This window comes from Hippopotamus amphibius, chromosome 7 (assembly GCF_030028045.1).
Source record: "Hippopotamus amphibius kiboko isolate mHipAmp2 chromosome 7, mHipAmp2.hap2, whole genome shotgun sequence".
Lineage (NCBI taxonomy): Eukaryota > Metazoa > Chordata > Mammalia > Artiodactyla > Hippopotamidae > Hippopotamus > Hippopotamus amphibius.
Window position 1 is genome coordinate 138,418,580 of NC_080192.1, and position 11,638 is coordinate 138,430,217.

Consider the following 11,638-nt stretch of genomic DNA (forward strand, 5'->3'; position numbering starts at 1 on the left):
AGCAGACTTTAATTTTGTTCACCTATCTGAGAGAAAACACCTTGATGCATTGCAAATGGATCTAGGAAGTGACCAAGGCATAGTTTAAATTTTTCCTTTTGCTATCATTTTTGCCATCGATCTGAACTATAGCTTATATTTCCTAAACATTTGTTTAGTCCCTTTTGCACTTAATTTGAAAACAGAATGTTAAAGGTATAAAAGACATTAGAAATCAAACAATATAATCTCTCTTCCAAAATAGGAATCTCCTCTGAGAACTAAAGTAGAATGTGATATCTCTGTGTTTTGTAGACATTGTCTGGTCTTTGGCTCGGAGATTTTTGGCTATCTAATGGGAGCTATAAGCCCTCTCCCCTAAAAAACTGACATTTGCATTCATAACACAATTTTAAGGGGTTCATCAGCCTCTTGGACCCCATTCTTGACCACCTGAGATTTCAATAGGTCCCAAGGGAAGGACCCCTCCTTGTATTCAAATCTTCCACAAAGTGGTCATCAACCCTCTTCCCCTCGATTCTCTCTCCAGTAAAAAAGAACCTATGACTTCCTCAAGTAGCTCATTCTATTCTTGATCTGCTCCTTAGAATCTTCTTCCTTTTATTGAGTTGATGTGTACCTTCCTTCAACCTACCAGAGATGCTTTTTCTACCTATTGTATTCCTACAAGACAACTGATTCCTCCTCCCTATGACAACTCTTCACATATTTGATGACAGAATTAATAGTCAACCCTGGGTCTTATTTTAAGTTTCCTGAATTTGTCCAGTCCTCATTTTACCTGGTTTTCAACTTTTCTCACTGACCTCACTACTGTAGCACAGAAAAGATTTGCAAACACAGGGTATGAGTTTGACTAGCTGGTGGGAGGTCAGCCACAGGGTTGATAGTTTCCATGCAAGGAGAAGGTTTGCAGAGGTCTTGTAACTTAAGATAAGCAAAAATGTTTCAAGGTTCCCTGCTGGGGGATCTAATAAGAATTGTGGGTTGGAACAGCTATAATCTGTAAAATCATATTTCTGGTGGATGAAGCCAAAATTCTGACAACAGCCATGTTAAAGGTGAAGTGCAGAATAACTAGCAATGTATTTCTAAAAATTCTTACAGGTATACAGTACACATCCAATGGCAGGCATGCCAGTTGGTCTGTAAAAGACTGAAAAAGACATTGTTTGAAGGCAAAGGGAAGGAAGCACTTTATGTTCAAGAAAGATAAGTTTTAAAACCAAGCAGCATGATACAGGGTTCAGATTTCAGCTCTACTCCTTAGTAGCTCTATAAAATAGAGCAAGTTGTTTGAGCTTTCACATCCTCAACTGTTGCATTAGGAATAATAAAGCAAAAGTGGGGGTAATTCTACCACTTCCTAAGGAGGGGTATGTGTGTGTGTGTGTGTGTGTGTGTGTGTATAGTCTACATTAAACAATGAATGTTCATTCCTGTATGGTTACTGATATTTGGAGGGAGGGGCATAGAGATGGTTACAATTCCCTTCCTCCTTTCCTCAGTTTTTACCCTTGCCAAAGTGCTATGCCACTTATTCCTTTATTTGATCTATACCTAATTCCTAAGAGGTGGGTGGGCCAAGAACCATTATTCACATTTTCTTATGGGGAATCTGAGGTACAGAGCAATGAAGTACATAAGACTGTAAAGCAAGTATACAGTGAAAGCACATTTAACTCCAGATCTAGTAGGTGAATAAATGTAATTTTCCCATACTACTGACTTCAGAGCTTTTATAAGAGGAGATTAAAATTAAAATTTCCCTAGAGACAAGATAAAATAATATCCAAAATTCCAAAGCCAAGTCATCATATGCAGCATTTATAAAAGAAATGGTTGAGAACTGGTTCTTGGACTCTTGGATTCATCAGTTACATTAGACAACATTTGAAAAGAAGTTAGAATGGCTCCCACTCCCACCCATGAGGGAGTAAAGGCTGGGAATTGTTCTCCACTGCAAACAAGTAGGAATTGTTCAAAATATATGAAACATTTGCTTTAAGACATTGGGCAACAGGCCGTGCAAGACTATGTGATCTCTAGAGAAGGGAAACGAGTTGAGTGGGTCCCATGATCACCCCAATTTTCTGCCTGGAGGCAGTTTCCAGATCCCAGCCTAAGTAAGAGAAGCCTAAAGAGAGTCCCAACTGCCCTGAATTAGGAAGACAAAGATCAGAAGCCTAAGGAGAGAGAAGGGAATGGAGAAGATCTTCGGAGGCTTCCCCTGGAATCTCTGTCTGAATATTGATGTATCCAATCATGGTATAAAACTCCACAAGGCTGAACAATTCCCAGAGCTCACGGAGGGCTGGGAATAATTTGCATTCCCACCAACTTATGGGGAAGAGACCTCATAAAACAGAGAAGTGGGTAAAGTCCTCAGAAGGACATAGCCTTAGTGCTTACTATAGCCTTAGTTACTTAGTCTTGGACTAAAAACTACTCTAGGTACATACTAACAAACTTACAAACAAGCCTTGAAAGGATCAGTCTCATCCTAAGTCATGTAACTGACACGAAATCCAGCACCCAACAAGCTAAAATTCACAATGTCCAACAGACAATCATAAATTACTTGGCGTGGCCCAAATCAAAAAAGAGGGGGTTTACAGTGATGAAAGAGTAAAGATACATGACATTTTCTTGAGAAAGAGAAGTTACTATGCTGTGAGTCTCTACCCTCTCTATAACAAAGGGGAAGGGAAAGAAAGAAATCTCCTTCACATCCAGCTGTGCGTTTGTGTGTGTGTGTTTGTAGGGGTGTGTGGGATGCAACCAAGGGACTACTTGGAGAGTTTGAAACAATTCCCTGCCATTGAGAGATCAAAATACAGAGCTCAAGTGGCATAGGGCAGTAGGATAGTGGAGGCTGTCTTATACTCTGCAGTGTCAGAGCAATCGATGTGTGACTGCTACCTATGAATCAGATATGGTGACATGAGCAAGAAAGCCAGTGTGTGTCCTTTTGATTCCTGTCAAATAAACCACCCCAGAGGACCAGATTGTCTCCAGGAAGAGGTGAATCCCAGAGTCCAGGGAGCTAAAAATGAACTTGCTCTGTCCAGGTCCAAGAATGATTTGGACAGAGTTCTCCATCATGGGATTACCCATTAAAAAGGAAGATTGATCTTGACTATCAGCCAGACTAGAAAGGAGGAAGTCATCCGTCAAGTAAACCTTCCTATCACCTATTTCTTCTCCCCCTACCAGCTTTCACTCAGGCAAGTTGGAGAGTGTAGTTAGCTAGTAGGGAACAAGATGAGTGGAAAAAGAGCTGACCCCATCACACTTTCTTCCTTAAAGGGAGGCAACCATAGGTCTTAGCCAGGGGGAGGAGGAAGGAAAATCCAACCTTTGATTAATATCTTGAACTGGTTGCTTTCTAATTTCTGAATGAAGCTGGATTTGTGATTTAAGGTGAGAGAATCTGTCACCTATAAGTAAACCAGAAAAGGCATGGAATCTGCTCAATTTCCTTCCAGTAATCAGAGAAAGATGAATTCTGTTAAATACATTTTAAAGGAGAAGTGGGAGACAAGCAAAATAAACACAGAACTCTGTGGTCAATCAACCAGTTATATTTTCTAAAACAAAATAGAGTTATGCCCATCAGGGCCTATTGAAACTTGTTTGGATACAGCTACTTATGAATCTGTCTGTTTAAAATGAATACTCAATCCTGCTGATTTTAATGCTTACTCTGTGCATTCTACATCTGATAATAAGGATTTTGTGCTAAGAAACGGTTCTCTTCTAAAGGATGGGGCGCTTTAATGGGAAAGGCAGTCTTGTAAACAGACATACTGAATATCTGTGCTATGTGCAACAATAAAATCTTATCTAGAGACATTGATTTTTTTTTTTGTTCCACTAAGTTACACACTTTGTTAAGATAAATAATGAAAACTTGCCTCAGTATAAGGGTAAGAAAAACTTTTGATTTTTATTTGTTTTTAAGAAGCTTAAAAACTGTCTCCCTTGCTGGTAAGGAGAGCTAGTTTGGGGGTGGGTGTCAGGGAAACAAAGATTTCTCAATAAGTCCAGGGTCCAATGAGAGAGAAAAAGCTGTTCCATTCTCTTCTCCCTTTAGGCTGAGTAAACCCTATAGTTCTGGGGTAGTTTATGGGTAGGGACAGGTTAAGGAGAGTAGGTGAGGCTGTGAAAAGCTCAAGTGGAAGACAGTGGATTTTTTCTGAAGGAAGAGACTTGAGTGGCTCATGGGAAAAACACTAGAGATGTGATTGTAATTTGCATAGTTATCTGGGAGAGCAAGGTTGTATCTGTTATATACAGACCTGCAGAGAAAGAAATAACTGACATTGCCCATAGTTTGGGGGTGGTGGGGCTTCCAGACTACTGTTGGATCAAAATAAGTAGCAGCCTGTGCACTCTTCGAAGGCAAGGTCTGACCGTATAGAGCTTGCAGAGGTAGCCAGTGGCCAGGACATGAAGGTAAGGACTTTGAATTTTATACTGAGTATGATGAGAAAACTTGGAGGGTTCTGAGCAGAATAGAAATTCGGCTAGATTTATGATTTAAAAAGACTATAAAATAACATGACTACTAGGTCAATAAAAGAGTGTTGGGGGCAAGGCTATGAAAGGGAGACCAGTTAAGGGTCTATTGCATGCTACTATGTAAAATAGATAACTAATAAGGACCTACTGTATAGCACAGGGAACTCTACTCAATACTCTGTAATGGCCTATATGGGAAAAGAATCTAAAAAAGACTGAGTATATGTATATGTGTAATTGATTCACTTTACTGTACAGCTAAAACTAACACAACATTGTAAATCAACTATACTCCAATAAATTTTTTTTTCAAAAAGGCATACAAGAAAAGAGTCTATTTCAGGGTTCCAGGTAGAAGATGGAAGTTCCCTGGACTAGGAGTACAGTTACATAGAGTTTTACAGAAGAGTGAGAAGTAGTAGAATTGGGATATATTTGAAAGGTAGCTCCTCTGGGATTTGTTGATGAATTAGTTGAGGAGAGTGAGAGAAAAAAAGTAAAGATTCAGGCTGAGCAGTAGGTGGATGGGAATATTGTTTACCTTAACTGGGAAATATTAGGGGAACGGCAGGTGTGGAGGGTAAGTTTAATAATTCTATTTTGCTCAACAGAATGGTTTTAGGATTACAATTAGATAAGCAAATGGAGACAGTAGTTTGATATGGGAGTCTTGAGTTCAGAAGAGAAATCTGATTGAAGATATAAAATTGGGAGTTGCCAGTATATGGGAAAATAGCATTGAAACCTCTGATTCTGGATGAGGTCTGCTAAAGAATGTGAGTAAATTGAAAATAGAAGAGCTAGAGAAATAAACCCTGGAACAACCTTTAGAGAGCAGGATGGTTAGAAGGATTCAGCAGCAAGTGGGACAACTAAATAGAAACAGACCACAGAAGAATTTGTCCCGAAAGTCAATGAAGACATATCTTGAAAAGGAAGATGAAATCTACTGTCTCAAATGTGGCTAAGAATTGGCCATTGAGTTTAGCAGCAGGAAAATTATGGCAAATGGCTGCCTGGTGGAGTGATGGTATGGAGATCTGATAGGAATGGTTTCCAGGGAAAATGGAGAAAAAAAGCTGAGGATAGTCAGAAGACACAAGTACTGCAAAGGGGAGCAGAAAAATCAGGAGGTAGATGCAATCAGAGTTTTTTTTTTTTTTTTATGATAGGAGATCTCATAGGATGCTTGTATGTAGATGAGCATAAACCAATCAAGACAGAAAAATATGATGATGTAGAAGAGAAAAATAAGAACTGTGGAAGTAGTATCCTTGAGTTGATGAAAGGAGATGTGTTCAAGTGTCTAAGAGAAGGCAGGGGGATGGACAGCACATCCACTGTCCCAGGAATGAGGGGAGGGCCTATGGCCATTGACTGGGCTGCAATTTCAGGGCTGTGCACTATTGTGATGGTTCAGGTTGTTTAAAGCCGCTGTCTCTCCAGATGGATCAACATTCATGCTGTACCAGTTGTTAAAATTCTGTGAAATCATCATTAGGTACAGGTAGTGGGTAGGTTTATAGATTCGGTGGTAGGAGAACTGAGACACTTCTTGTGGTGGTTCTAGTTTGTTAGTGAAGTAAGATGTAAATGCCAGCAGCTGAGAGAAAGAATGGAATAGTTTTGAGATTTGAAGAAGAAGAATATGGTAGGAAACAGTGACCTTGGAGAATGAGAGGGCCAATGAAATGTGTTTGTTTGCATTTGGGGCAGCATTTAAAGCCCACTTGAGGTTTGTGATCATTAATTTAAACTGAGATTCAGCAGCATGAATGTGGCTTTTCTTTCCAATCCAGTTTTGTTTAGCTGTTTGAACGTGAGCATAAAGTAGACTGAGAGTTAGGTTTAGCCAGTGTTGTCATGTTGCCGAGTCTAGAGAGAGGTATGAGAGGGTTGAGAGTTGATGCAAGAGAACCGTAGTGATGGATCGGAAATAAAGCCAGAAGTGAGGGGACATAAAGGTGTGGGTTATAGAAAGATAGTGAAAATGTGAAAAAGGTCATTTGCTTTGAGATTTTGCTGCACTTGTGGAGCTTTTGGAGTCAGGCTACTGAAAGACGTGTTGTGTGTGGCTGTCAGGCGGTAGTTGGGGGAGATATGTAGACAGGGATTGGGAGACTTAAACATTTCAGAAGAAGTATGTTATCAACAATGACAAAATCTAAGGGTGTAACAATGGGAGCTAATGATGAATGAAGTAGAAACAGAGTTTTGGAGGTAAGAAACTGAGACCAGTATGTTAGTTTAATCACCTGCCCATATTTTTGAAATCACCATGAATGAAGATAGGAATAGAAGTGGAGAGGTAGAAGACCCAGAGGTCTTCAATCAATAAAAGGGAGTGAGGCGGAGGCCAAGGGTGACCTTTTAGAGAAGTATAGTAGGTGAAATCGTTTGTATCAAAATAGCCGAGGGTTTTTAGGCGAGATGCAAGAACCAAATCAGGAAGTGTTAATGAGGAACCTGGGGAACACTTACTCCTGGCTCCAAATCCTGTAATAAGTAGAGCGTAGGAGAAAAAGTACCAGCCGCTAGTTAGGGCCACAAATATAATTCCTTACCCCAGTGTCCACTGAACTGCAGAGAATCAGCAGGAAAATTGGCATCACACTAACCTGAATGCAAATTCCACCGTTTCCAATTACCAGCCCTGGACAAGTTGCTTAGTAATCTCTCTGAGTATCAGTTCTGTCACCTCCAGAAGGGATGGAGGTCATGGGAGAAAGTGCATGGGAAGCAGCTTTTCAAACTGTGAAGTCCCTGCCCCCACCCCCACCACCAGTCACACCCCTCTCACCTATTGGTACACAGATTATTTTTGCATTTGATCATTTGTTCAAAACAATTCGTTGGGCCAACTTTATACTGGGTCTTGAGGGGATGAATAAAGCCCAAGATTCCGAGTGCTCCCAGTTGTGGACCCTGTCTTTCATGATTATAATCTCTGACATGTGCCTATGATCTAGAAACATTTCCACACCAATCACTACATCATAGTTTTGAAAAGAGTTCAGGGAGTCTGACTGGTCCAAGCATACAAGTGATGAGTCTAGGATCTAGTCAGGGTCCTGACTCCCTAGCCACTGCCCTTTCTTCCATAGCATTTTCCTTGCATATCTGATTATCTGGCTATTTATGTATGTTTTACAAAAATAGACTTTGCCTTATGCATCTGCCTTCTCCCTGTGCTTCTTTATGGAGAAAAATCAATCAGTCCAAGAGACAAATTCAGCCTAAGGCCATCTTTGAAAAGAAGTAGAAGAAAAAAAATAAAAGCCCAATCAGATGGATTTGGTGAGATAATGTGTGAAAAAGCTTTGGGAGCTGACGAGTGTTTTTATAGAAATGTGAAAGTAAAAATGTAAGGTGGATTTTTTTCTATAGACAGGATGATACAATGGAGGTGAGAAAAACCAGAATCACCAAGCTGGGTGACTTGTAGCCAGTCTTTCTCTGGATATCCTTTCTTGGCTTAGGTTTCTTCACCCATAAAAAGGAATCTGTGATACATTCTCTACAGGATTGTTGTGTGGCTCAAACGAGCTAATAGTAGAGAATATGCTTTTAACATTGAAAGATGACTGATCAAAAATGGACCTTAATATTTCTGGACTTTGGAAGAAGTGGCCCCCAGATTGCCACACCCAGGAGTCTTGTGGTTCAAGTGATGAGACAGTTGGGGAGGAGTTTTCACAGCAGGTGGCACCTCTGGGACCATGGCAGGTATGCTGTGTTGGGTGCATTCAGAGAAGAATTATGCCTCCTGGAAACTGCTGGTTAGTGGTGAGAGATGCAGGTGGTACCTGCAGGGAGCCTAAGGACCGCTTCTGGAATGACGCTTGAAGAGTGGCACTGTGCCCCAGACTATCTCTCCTTTCCTCTCTTCTCAATAAATGCATTCACGCAAAGAGTTAAATAAACTCACATAGGTTCAAGATTGGCTTTTGTCCATAGAACCTCTGCACTTTAGCATGGGGTAGAGCATTGATTTAAATTATTGCATCTCTAAAGGGGGCCTTCAATTCAGAAGGGATTAAAGGTGGGGAAGGCATTTTGTAGAGGGCTTGGAAAAAGAAAAGAGGCTCCTGGGAGACCTGAAACCATATTGCTGATCCATCTTTTCTTTAATCCTGTCCCTGTCATCCAGCACGGGACTGGGTACGCAGTAGGTTCTCAATCAATGCTGTGGGTTGCACCAAAGAGGGGAAAATGTTAGCAGGGTCACCAGAAAGCAACTTGATAGGATTCAGGACTTGATTCAACTTGCAGGTCCACAGAATCGGTCCCTCTTACATTTTGTGCCCTGTATCCCATTAGGAAGGAGTCTTATTTCCTTTTGTAAATAACAAATATCTTCAATTCACTTCTTTTTTTTTAACTTTTTATTTTTTTATTTTTTACAATAAACTGCATATATTTAGAGTGTACAATTTGGTATCCCAATATCCCAATTCATTCCTCCCCCCAACCCTCCCCGCTTTCCCCACTTGGTGTCCATATGTTTGTGTATATTTCACCTTTGAAAGTCTTTTGCACTTACTGTGGGGTTTTTTTTTTGGGGGGGGGGGAGATGCTCCCTTCATGACTAAGCACAAACCACCCAGGATGCTGTTGGAGGGCAGTTTCTGTTTTTTATGCATTTCCTCATTTAGAGGATAAATTTAACTTTCCCTTCCCAATACTGTGTTGTACACAGTTGGACTTGGCATTTTTGTTGAAAACTGTGAGTCATTTTTCATAAACAGGGATTGTCAAAAGTGCCTGATTCACATTTTAACAACAACAAATACAGAAAAAGCCCCAAACTGAATGAGCTCAAAATTTTCAGATGTTCTACGAAGAGAGGGGGTAGGGAGTCACAGTCTTTGGCAAAGTCACTTGATTGTTCAGGTCTCAGTTGTTTTATATTTAAAATGAGGAGGATAATAGGCATATAAAAGCTGTACCACCAAATCTCATAAAAACCATCTCATAGTTATTGGGCAATATTATTTGCAGATGTTGCATTATTCTTCTCCTGTTTCTGAAGTTTTATGTATATAATAGGCTATTAGTACAGTCTATTTTATTTTATAGCTTATTTACATTATTGTACTTCAAAAATAAATCATTTTTTAAGAAAAGAAAATGTCATATATTCAGTGTTAAAATTGGCATGTTTTAAAGTATCAGTAGAAAAATATCGAATAGTGCAGACAATTTAATGAAGCAGCCAGACCAGACCCATTTCAGACTGTGCTGGGTGATTGTGTGTCTACTGGGAATGTATTATTTTGGGGTGGGTGAGATTCTGTTTAGGAGCTTTGCATCTCTAGAATGCAGCAAAGTGAACATTGTAAGATAATTATGTAGAACAAATGGAAACAATTACGTACTAGGTAAACTATAAACTCACCGAGTTCCACATCTGTGCAAAAGTAGATAACCTAGGGAATGTGCTCCACTAACTGAATATAATTTTACATAGTCAGATCCCAAAGGAGAATTCAACTGATCAAATTCAGCTGATTCTATAGAGGTTTCGTACCAAAGAGTGAGAATGCAGTGACCAGTTTTGGTAATAGTAGGAAACTAGTTGTTTAAAAGCAGCAGAGGTAGGGGTTGAGGTAGATTTACCAGTTGAAAGTAACCCAGTATTAAATAACAATTATATTATTGTGGCAGAATTATATTATATGGCAGAAACCATGAGTTGCTTATTCAATATCTATTGTGCCTTCTTCCTTTGCAATAGAACCCTCCTATTATACAGAGCAACAATGTATCCAACTAAAGGTCTCGTATCTTAGTCAACCCCCTTTAAAGGCTTTTCCAGAAGTTCCACTCTTTTGTTGCCTCACACATGTGCCTTTATGTGCCACTTACATAAAGATATATTCCTCTAGCTACAAAGAAAGCCAGGAAATAGTCTTTTTAGCTCAAATATTATGAACTAGAAGAGGACATAGACATCACATAGCCTGTTTCATTTTAGAAGTTGAGAAATCGAGACCCAGAAGAAAAGACTTCATTTCCTGGCTTTCTTTGTATCTAGAGAAAGGTGATGTTATGTGCTGGTGATAGTGGACTGGGCCTTTTGACTCTACCCTCTTTTCATTCATCCTGCATGAAATCCAGATGTGGTAGCTGGAGCTTCAGCAGCTACTTCCTTACCATGGGAAATTCTTGAGGATGGAAAGCCGCGTGCTGAAGACAATAGCCTAGAAAGAAAGATTCAGAGTCCCTGAGAACGGCAGACAGCCTTGACGTGCTTGCATCTCAACTTATTTTTTGAATTTCCATCTTGTTTAATCAATGTTTCATGGGGTTTTCTTGTTAAATGAAGCTGAACAAATCTGAACTGATAAGTAGCCACGAGTAAAAACAAAAAGTGAGAAGTATAAACAGATATATGAGTATGTACGTGTGTGTATATATTTGTGTGTGTATATAGACCTGTGCATCTATAGATCTCTCTCTCTCTCTCTCTCTCTCTCTCTCTCTCTATATATATATATATATATATATATAAAAGATATACAGGAGATCTCAAAGGAATGCTCTGCTCCAGTTCTTAGATGAAAAATTTTAAAAAGGCTTATTCTTTCTGAGACCAAAGGAACTCTCCATGGTTCTGCCTTGGAAATTTGGGACGGTGGGAACCTCAAAGCAATAGTGTCTATTCGGCATCTACTGTTTTCTGTGTGTCCTTTTTCTTTGGGAACTTCTTGGAGGGGAAAGACAGTAAAAGGCAGAATAATAGATTTTATGTTCTCACCTAACAACATCTTGATAACATAACTTTAATGATAGCTACATTGTTAGTGCACATTTTGTAGTAACTCAAATACAATGGCCTTACAAAGCGAGGGCTCTGATCTACAACCTTCATCTCAAAGATCTTAAGAATCCCAGACATTTAAAGTATATTACTCCTGGTCATAATGGTAATAAGTAACAGACACAGATATGACTCTGAAATCTGAGAACTATTTATGATCATACATCATTGAAAAACAAACTAACCTGCCATTTATTACATAACTACGATAGGTCCAGTGCTGTATCAGGTACTTTACAATGATTATTTTCTCAGTCTTTACAACAATGTTGTAGATAATAAACCTGAAGC